The sequence below is a fragment of the Sprattus sprattus genome (assembly GCF_963457725.1).
Source record: "Sprattus sprattus genome assembly, chromosome: 7".
Lineage (NCBI taxonomy): Eukaryota > Metazoa > Chordata > Actinopteri > Clupeiformes > Clupeidae > Sprattus > Sprattus sprattus.
Genome location: NC_137926.1, coordinates 29,400,266 through 29,410,870, shown reverse-complemented (window position 1 = coordinate 29,410,870; position 10,605 = coordinate 29,400,266).

Sequence of the window (10,605 nt, the reverse complement as noted above, 5' to 3'; positions counted from 1 at the left end):
GTGTCAGGCCCGTTACAAATGCCTGAGTGAAATTGACATTGGTCCCTTCACATCTAAGTTCTCCACTGTTCATGCCCTCTCTCTCTCTCTGCTGTGCTGAATTCACACTGACCTTGGACCCCTGTTCACAACTGGAGGGTACATTTAAGTAGTGGCAGGCCAAAAGCCCAGGAGATATGACTGGCAGCTGAACTATGTGTTTCCCTTCACAACTCAACACATAACAGCACCATTTATGCAATGGAAACAGAGAGGAGAAGGCGAAGCAGCACTTCAGTATGTCCAGTGCACGGCACCCAGGCCATGTTTAGAAATCTGACACTCTGTTTCACTAGGTGTTGTAATTATATGCAACTGCTGTGGTCCATAGTGGGAGTTGGACTATCTTTGTTTTTATTTTAGAGTAATAATCAAAGCTAAGACAGACGCCAAACAACCTCCCCCCACACTCCCACCCCACCCAACCACCACAGTCCCGTGAAACAACAGCAGATGCCAAAGCAGGATTAGAGCAATTAGATTTGGAGCTGTGCATCTTCTCCCTTACCTTTCCTATTCCGGGAACCGTCCCAATGGTTCAATATCTCAGCCACCAGATGGAATCAGCTACCAATTGTTCTCGGAGGGTGCCGTCAATTTTTTATTATTTACACAAATTAAAGAACACAGATTGCTTTGGATTTGCCATGAAATAAATCCCTTGTGCTGCTTGAGGAGTGGGTGTTCTCTGCCTTCGACAGAAACTGTGTGCAGACACGGACTCAGAGAAGATGAAAGGCAAAGTTGTAATGCCCTGGAACTTATTTATTCTATTTCACTTTTTGTTCCATTAGTGGAGAAAATGTATGAATTAAATCCACCAGGAACACTTATATCTCTTTCTTTCTTTTTTTCTATCACTACTGTCAATTGCCCTTTTGCAAGGCTTACATCTATATTTTAAAGCGGCTATTAGTTTATGATGCTCTCTTGAGCTGTAGTGATGGAATGAAAGTTTAAACACTGCTCATCACATCTCCCTGATTGAGATCAGGCTGCCATAGATGTCAGCTTCACTTCTCCTTTGCCTATTCATATATTCCTCTCCTCCTTTGTCCCTCTCCATCTCTTACTAGTGACCTGTACAGAGCACAATAAAGTTGCAAAGCACCCCAGAGTGAGACAGAGATAGGCAGACAAGGAGAAAGAGACATGTGGAATGTAAATGTGCACAGAGGAAGAAAAAATCCTCTGTAGCCCTAGGTTACGTTGCCTCTTTTATTCCCGAGGAGATTCACTTGTCTGAACATTCACTTTACCTTCTTTTCTCTCTTCTAAACAAAGGAGGACTAAGCAGCAGTATTTTTTTTTAACGAATGGTCAGTTGGTGCTTCTCACACCTGCACATCCTGGCTCGCTCAACTCTAAAACAACTTCGTAACCACACTTCAGGGCCGATTTAGGCTACAACAAATTCTGACAGGATTAACGTTAACCATTAAAAACAACTGTTAAAGGATAGGTTTGTTTATCAAGTAAGTAGGCTACAGTTTAACTATTACATTTTTTCCTTCGATTCTACAATTCATTTTCAGTTCTTACATCGATACAGTTTCAGACAACAGAGGCGATGTAATTTGCTATTTGTTTAGAGGCAAGATATGACGACCGATATGACGAACCAGTTTAGTGTCGACAGGACGATATGAGCGAGGTTTCTTACCCTGTAGCTACACACGGAGCGGAGCGGTCTTCCCAAATTCCCGCTCTCAGTCACAACACAAGCTCATTCTGCCTTTAAAGGCGAAGACAAACACCGGCTTGTCTCCGAAGGCAGTGGAGAAGGATAAGCATCCCTTGCCTGCCTTTTCGCGCAGCTCTCCACCGAGTCAGGAGTGAGGGACAGACAGTGGACACTCTGCTTTGGGTGTCAGAGGGGCAGGCACTTTCTGTGGTCTCGCTCTACCTGAGTACACTCACATGGCTGGAGGCGCGCGCTCACGCACGCTAGCACGCAAGCGCATACCTTTCACACAATTAGCCTAAATTATTCCTAATTTAAAAAATAATGGAAATGTGTGGGGTTTTCATCAGTACATAATCCTATAACCATTGGATGTGTTTATGCACTTAACTTTCGTAATCTTGAGAAACAACTGTTACATTATTATAATAAATGTAATCCTATTTTCGTCCTGTTGATGCAAGCCCAGCAGGTATGCCACTTTGGTCGGGTGCGTCGCCCGCCCAACACCAGCCTACAGTCAAAGCAAATTAATTTCATGCAAAGCATAGTCTGTGTTCGATCTAAATTGACTTGATCTCTAATTCCACTCCAATGCCAGTAAGTCTGATCCAGAAGGTACTGATTCATAACGTGTAAAACGCCTTTCAAAAAGGTGAAATATCCTTCCAGAATAGAAGAAATGACAACTAAACTTGATAAAATATCAGAATGTTGCCAGGTGCTGGGAAAATAACCAGAATGTGTGTGTATGTTTTTTTTGACAAGCTTGTCAGGAAAAACATTATATGTAAGACTGGGTTGATGTTACAGAATATGCATGAAAGGACTGATGAAAAACAGATCACTTGGCTTAGAAATGCGAAATCGAGACACTGGAGTGTAAAATTGCTGGAGACTCAAGATTTAGTAACACCAAGGAGGTTTGAATCTGCTTAGAATCATGTGGAATTTTTGCTAGAGTGGATGCATCATAGGAGCTAAAGGTCTGAGCTGTCAAATACTTATAAAAATTAAAAAAAATGTGATGGCATGGGGATTTTGGGATGCAGGATGCAACTGGTTATAGGTATTTGTTGTATCCCTTTCTAATTCAGAAATTGATTAACTGTGTTTTGATTGAATGTTTAGCCCTGTCTTTTGAAACCCACATCCATCCTGTTTAATAATGTGTTCAGGTGATGTCTTTTGCTTTCCTGCCGTGTATTGATCACTCACAGACATAAGCATTCAAACACTGCTTACTGAATGGCATTTGGGGATATCCATACACGGATACGTCAGGATGACTCAGGGCTTACAAATATGCTACAACACAAGGAGAAATAGCCCACACACTTTCATACACGACTCTAAAATAGCTAACTAAAAATACACAATGACATTAACAGAAAGGGGAAATACCAATCACTCGAATATAGACCATTAAAAACATGAATTCTGCAGACATCAACATTATGCGCATAGAACACTGGGTGACACCACATAATAAACACAACAAGAAAGTACACAGCTATTCATACATCACTCCCGAACACGCCACACAGCCCCCTTCAGGCGGGTTGTCAGTCCCTTTGACCCACGTCTGCAACACAAAGTCACTTATGAGAGTCAGGAGTTGACACGGTCTCTGCGAGCCTCAGATGCTTGTGGAGAGGGCACAGGGGTGTGCGCCGTGCCCTCAGTCTCAGTGTCTCCCTCCTCTCTCTTGGGGCCAGCCAGGGGCCAACTGCTTGCGGTGGAGGACCACTGTCATCTTACCCTACCACTGAACTTTGTAAACAGCATCCGATAGGTTAGCTACAACAGTACATGGCCTGACCCACTGACTCACCAGCTTTTCTCTCAGGACAGAAAACCCAGACCTGTTCTCCCACAGAGAAGTTTTCCCTGTGGCACTGGTTGTCATAGGCTTGCTTCTTGCAAGCCCAAGCCTCGGGCAGCACCAAGCCACGTGCAGCACCTCCTGCGCTTCCCTCAAGTCTGGTGGTGGGTTATCATACTGTAATATATACAGCCGCAGAAAAAATTAAGAGACCACTTCAAAATTATCAGTTTCTCTGGTTTTACTATTTATTGGTATGTGTTAAAGTAAAATGTACATTTTTGTTTTATTCTATAACCTACTGGCAACATTCCTACCAAATTTCAAATACAAATATTGTCATTTAGATCATTTATTTGCAGAAAAATGACAATTGGTCAAAATAGCAAAAAAGATGCAGTGTCTTCAGATCTCGAATAATGCAAAGAAAACAAGCTCATATTAATTTTTAAACTACACAATACTAATGCTTTTACTTAGGAAGAGTTCAGAAATCAATATTTGGTGGAATAACCTTGATTTAAAATCACAACTTTCATGTGTCTTGGCATGCTCTCCACCAGTCTTTCACATTGCCGTTGGGTGACTTTATGCTACCTCTGGCGCAAGAATTCAAGCATCTCGGCTTCTTTTCATGGCTTGTGACCATCCATTTTCCTCTTGATCACAATCTCGAAATTGGGCTGGCCATGACAGGGTCCTGATCTGGTGGTACTCCATCCACACCTTTACTGGCCTGGCTGTGTGGCATGGAGAATTGCCCTGCTGGAAAAAAACACTTCTCAGAGTTGGGGAACATTGTCAGAGCAAAAGGAAGCAAGTTTTTTTTCCGGGACAACGTTGTACTTTGCCTGGCTGAGGTTTGTAAAAGACCATAAGGATTGAACCAAAGCGGACTGGAGGTTCTTCTAAGTTCGTCTTCTCTGATGAGTCCAATTTCACAGTAGGTGCAAGACTCTGTGGCTTATAGGCCTCTCCAGGTCTCCGTCTAACCATCAGACGACCATGTGTTGGGCAAAGCTGAAAATTGGACTCATCAGAGAAGACGAACTTAGAAGAACCTCCAGTCCGCTTTGGTTCAATCCTTATGGTCTTTTACAAACCTCAGCCAGGCAAAGTACAACGTTGTCCCGGAAGAAAAACCTGCTTCCTTTTGCTCTGACAATGTTCCCCAACTCTGAGAAGTGTTTTTTTCCAGCAGGGCAATGCTCCATGCCACACAGCCAGGCCAGTAAAGGTGTGGATGGAGTACCACCAGATCAGGACCCTGTCATGGCCAGCCCAATTTCGAGACCTAAATCCCATAAAAAAACCTCTGAAATGTGATCAAGAGGAAGATGGATGGTCACGAGCCATGAAAAGAAGCCGTGCTGCTTGAATTCTTGCGCCAGGAGTAGCATAAAGTCACCCAACGGCAATGTGAAAGACTGGTGGAGAGCATGCCAAGACACATGAAAGTTGTGATTTTAAATCAAGGTTATTCCACCAAATATTGATTTCTGAACTCTTCCTAAGTAAAAGCATTAGTATTGTGTAGTTTAAAAATGAATATGAGGTTGTTTTCTTTGCATTATTCGAGATCTGAAGACACTGCATCTTTTTTGCTATTTTGACCAATTGTCATTTTTCTGCAAATAAATGATCTAAATGACTATTTTTATTTGAAATTTGGTAGGAATGTTGCCAGTAGGTTATAGAATAAAACAAAAATGTACATTTTACTTTAACACATACCAATAAATAGTAAAACCAGAGAAACTGATAATTTTGAATTGGTCTCTTAATTTTTTCCGCGGCTGTATATATATATATTTATATATACCACAAAATATGAAATAAAAGATCATGTTCGTTGATCACTGATGCTGCAAGGATGAAGTATTGTAGCCAGACCCAGCCCACAGGATGAAGGTTAGTACTGGTGATTGGCGTTCTTCTCCCCAACAACTGTTGTAGTGAGTGAGTCATTTCTTGGTCAAAAAGTCACTAAACCTGTTCAGAAACATAAAATATTGTGGTGATTTATCAGAGAAAGTCATCAGTGGTTGAGTTTCTAAGAAGTTTGTGTGGCTGTGTGTAAAGCAAAGTTTTTCTAGCTTTGCGTAGATCACCTAAGTTGCCCACTTGAGCCTAGCCTGCATCGTCTAATTTGTGCAAATCACACTGGACAGGTTGTATCTTGGCTGAAACTGTTTAGTCCTTGCTAATCCAAATGGTTTGGGATTTTTATGTTTACGCAGGAAATTACATCTATCATGAGAGTTAATAAAGCAAGATCCATTGGTGGCTGAGATTATTTCCAGGAGCACCAATCTGTTCATTGATAAGCTATGACACTGCTGGATGCATTGGAGTCTAGCTACAATTGAAATGCTGAGAAAGAATGACATTATGACAAAAGGCCTAATGGCTTCCGGATGTAGTATCGCTTACGGCTACCCCAGCCTGTGGGGCTAGAACACATGAATGAGATTTCCCCAAAACGATAGGATAAATGTCCAAGCATTCAGAACAGCTGCTGAGAGTGAAGGACAAACACAGACAAACAAGGGACAAACAAGGGAGAGCAGACAGGACGCTAAGCTTCAGCAGGATTGGACACAGAACAGGGAAGTGGGCAGTGTGCACAACTGTGAACCTGGTCTGATCTCATCATCAGTTCATTCAGCACCAGAAACGCTTCCAGCTCCTTGGAAGACTTTTTGAAACGCACACTTAATTTCCTGGGTTTCAAAATCCTGCTGGCAGAGCAAATGATTTCTCAAGCCCAAACTGGGACTTCGGCTCCAGATGGGATGGGATCAGAGCATGAGGACTTCTACCAAACACACATAAACCACTGTTTCTACCACACCATTACCACATCAATAAACATTTGTTTGTTTGAGGGCTTCCTGTGTTCATGCAAGTGCTTGTCCTTATAATGTAAAGAGTACACAATAGCGGTTTGACTATTGTGGATGTATGTGATGAAAACATGTGAAAGAGATTTTCTATATAAGCTCAAGCAACTAGTGAAGAGAACAGCGAAATGTGTTACTAATTAAAGCCCCGTTTACATGAAGCCTATTTTGTCTGCGTCCGAAATGAAACTAATACAGATAGCTCTATCGTTAAAAAGAACACTCTCTATCCGCACACGGTATTCGAATCGGGGGTAGAAGGTGAGTAGATTTGAATCGGTACGGGGGCTGGTGTTGTAAGTCAGACCCACCATGCCACCGATAGGCAGTCTCATGCATGGTCCGGCCTGGAGGTTCATAGAATAGTGGAACATTCAGGATGCTGTGCTTGACATGCCAATGCTGCAGAAGGAACTAGCGACCATCTGGCACAGCCTGGTGTCCCCACCCCATCAGATGGAGAGCTGTCTATGTCTTCTTTTCTCAGACAACTGCCCACCCCTGTCAGATTGAAAAGAATCAATGAAATCAATAAAAATAAATGAAAGAGCCGACCATGTCAAGCCCACTCAGTGGTATGCCAGTTATGTATGCACAGTGTTCTATCTGTGAATCTATATGTGATCTCTTTGTATCTCTTTTTGAATCCTTTCCAGGAGGTGGAAGATATGTGAGGATGTGGAAGATACTCCATGTTGTAAAAAGCACATCAGTGCCATATTGCCTTACCTTTGAACAATACACTTGCATTGACTGTTTATTTGATTGAGAAGGATAAAATTCATTGACACCTTTGGTATGTCATTTAACCAACAATTGCTCTTAGAAAATCTATTGTTTTACTTTTGGGTCTATTTCAGAAACTCAATAGATAAATAAGAATAAATTAAACATCAAATTAAATTGCATCAAGAACATTCAAACTTGTTCACCAGCTTCATTCTCAAGCTTCTAGCAGAAACATTCTTGCACAATACAAAAGAAAACATTTGGCACCTCCGCCAGCTCTGGCATTTCTGCAGTGTCGATGCCTGTTGTCACGCCATGCCAACACTAAAAGAGTCACAGCATGGATACAAGCACTTCTCAGAGATAAACAGCTCTACAACACAACAACAACTACGAGTCATGCATGACAGTATGACATGTAGTATCAAGTATCAAATGGCCAAAAGAATTTTGAAAATCCCACAACGGATTCAAGTTTAAAGCAAAGAACTTAATGATTTGTGAGAAATGCAGAATCTGACCGCGTGACAACCCGGTTCGGGCAATTTCTGTGTCTGTCAGTGTTCCTATCTTGCACAGCACAGTGGGACGGTTCTGTTTTTCCTGCATAATTTGACCCATGAGGACTATGAGTTGCTCTCCAAATACCGACGAGTAGAGTTCTCCCGCACCCTTCCCTTTCCCATTCAGTCCCTCTGTCTCAACACAAAAGATCTAACCCTGCTTTAAGATATTATCTAAACACCTTTGAATAAAAACACTTGCATTAAGTGGTTATTTAATTGAGAAGGGTAACATTCGGTGACACTTTTGGTATGTCATTAAACCAACAATACTCTTGGAAAATCAATTGTTTTACTATTGGGTCTATTTGAGAACTCGATAGATAAATAAGAATAAATGAAACCTTAAATTAAATTGCGTCAAGAACATTAAAACTTGTTCACCAGCTTCATTCTCAAGCTTGAAGCAGAAACATTTCCTGGAGATGTTATGACCTCCATTGTTTCCAGATGGACCTGTCGTTCTCATAGGGTTTCAGCCCTAGCATCGTCTGTTAGTGTGTGTGTGTGTGAGAGGGAGATCAGATGCCGCTGCTGGTTAGTTTTACTCCTGGTTGTTTAACTCTGCTAATGTGATTTCATGATTTATTGTAGTGCATGGCAAAGTCAGGTGTTTTGTTGCTTATAATTTAAAGTGTGTGTGTGTGTGTGCACATAGATACTGTTGGAGAGGACACAAAGCTATTCTCAGTTGTCACTCTTTCAATATCAAGTCAATACATGTAGCACTGATATCAAATATGCATTTAATGTATGGACAAGTACCAGTTTCAAGTGTCAAATGTAAATTTGTCTAGTACACAAATATTTAAGAAAATATTGTCCAGGTAAATTTAGTCACAAGTGTGGCAAGCTTACATTGAGAATACACACTGTAAATGAGGCGGTGAGTGAAACGCATTCATCTCTAGTATTGTTGATGTACCCCTTTAAAAAGTCAAAAGCATTCATCTCTAGTGTTGTTGCTGTGCCCCTTAAAAAAAGCTGCAAACAAATGCAAACAATAAAAATGTCAGTTTTGTTAACCAGTACGCTGGTGTCAAGTTCATATTTCCCCTTCTTTTCATCCCATCAATTCATTTCACATCCCCCATCCTCAGGAAGACTTTTTGCATTCTGGTATTTTCACGGCTTCATGGGCTGCTGGCTTCAGTGAGTTCTAGAAGGCTGCTGAGTGAGTGACAGGTTTGACAGTCACACAGTGCCCACAAGCTTCTCTTCCACTCTTACTCTACAATATGTATGCACCATGTGCCTTTGATCAGTGCATGTGAAAGTTTTCTGTGTCTCAGGGCCAGATAAGGTTACTGTTAACATGGTACAATGGAAAAACCCTTTGATTTTATTGATTTGTAGTTCAGATTTGAGACTCCAGGTGCCACTGTGTGTCACTGTAAACTCTACCGCAATTACTCTAGTATAGAGGCTGAGCCACATTTAATCAGCAGAGAGGCTGACCCACAAATTCTCTAGTACAGTAGCTGAGCCATTATCAGAGGGGTGTGATAAACTTTGATCTCCAAACAGAAATCTCAGAGTTCATATGATTTATGAAATGCATAACCATGACTGGTGTGACCTTGTGAGACTTTGCTGTCTTAATCCAGAGATTAAAAGACAGAAGAGCTCTTTAATGAATTCATTCTTGTTATTTTGGGGTGTTTGTCACACAAACACAAGGATTAAGGTATTTTGTGATTGAAGACACCTGCTAGAAGACACCACTCTCCCATGTAAAGGTAATATGAGATGCACAGCATTCAACATGCTTGTGTTTTGCATGTCAAGGATATGACAGGAGAAGAAAGTCTTGTTTCTCTACAAATATGACAGATGCCTCCGGGCGACACACCCACCCTGACAGTTAGGGGTAATCTGATGACAGCAGTTATATAGGTGGGTGAAGACATTCTCTTGTGACTTAGACTGGTCGGCCTGCTCTTGCACACAGATTTGATTAAGTGATATTTAATGAGTCATCGTGTCTCGCACAATAGAAAAGAAAAGAAAACATTTGGCACCTCTGCCAGCTCTGGCATTTCTGCAGTGCCGATGCCTGTTGTCACGCCATGCCAACACTTAAAGAGTCACAGCATGCATACATGCACTTCTCAGAGATAAATAGCTCTCTAGAACACAACAACAACTTCGTGTCATGCAGAATCTGAATGCGTGACAAACCGGTTGGGGCAATTTCTGTGTCTGTCAGTGTTCCTCTCTTGCACAGCACAGGGGACGGTTCTGTTTTTTCTGCATAATTTTGACCCATGAGGGCTATGAGTTGCTCTCCAAATACCGACGAGTGGAGTTCTCCCGCACCCTTCCCTTTCCCATGCATAGCCGCGTCTATCAGTCCCTCTGTCTCAACACGAAAGATCTAAGCCTGCTTTAAGATATTATCTAAAAACATTCTGAAATTCATGCCCAGGGTAGCATGTGAACTGTTCTGGTCAAACACAGGCACAAACACATGCCAAAAACAGACACAACATCCAGATGTTCTTGCCACATCCCACTCTCCATCTATTTTTACCTGCCTCTTCTCCTTCCACTTCTCTCCCTCCACCCCTCTGGCTTGACAGTCTTCCCACCAGCCAGACTCATCTGAGTAATGGGTCTGGTGCGACATACCACCACTTCACCAAGCACTATACAGCTGCACTGTAAATATTGTTCACCAGTTCTATGTTGAAGGGTTAATAAAAGCGAGGCAAACTGGCCAAGGAAGTGGATCGCTTCAAGGGCCAATCTCATGATACGGGCAATTTTGGAGATGTGAGTCATGGGAATGGATGTTTGAATGCCGGCGTTCTGGTATTGCTCAGTGTCTCTGCAGCTCAGCGATTAAGGCCTTGGGGGGAA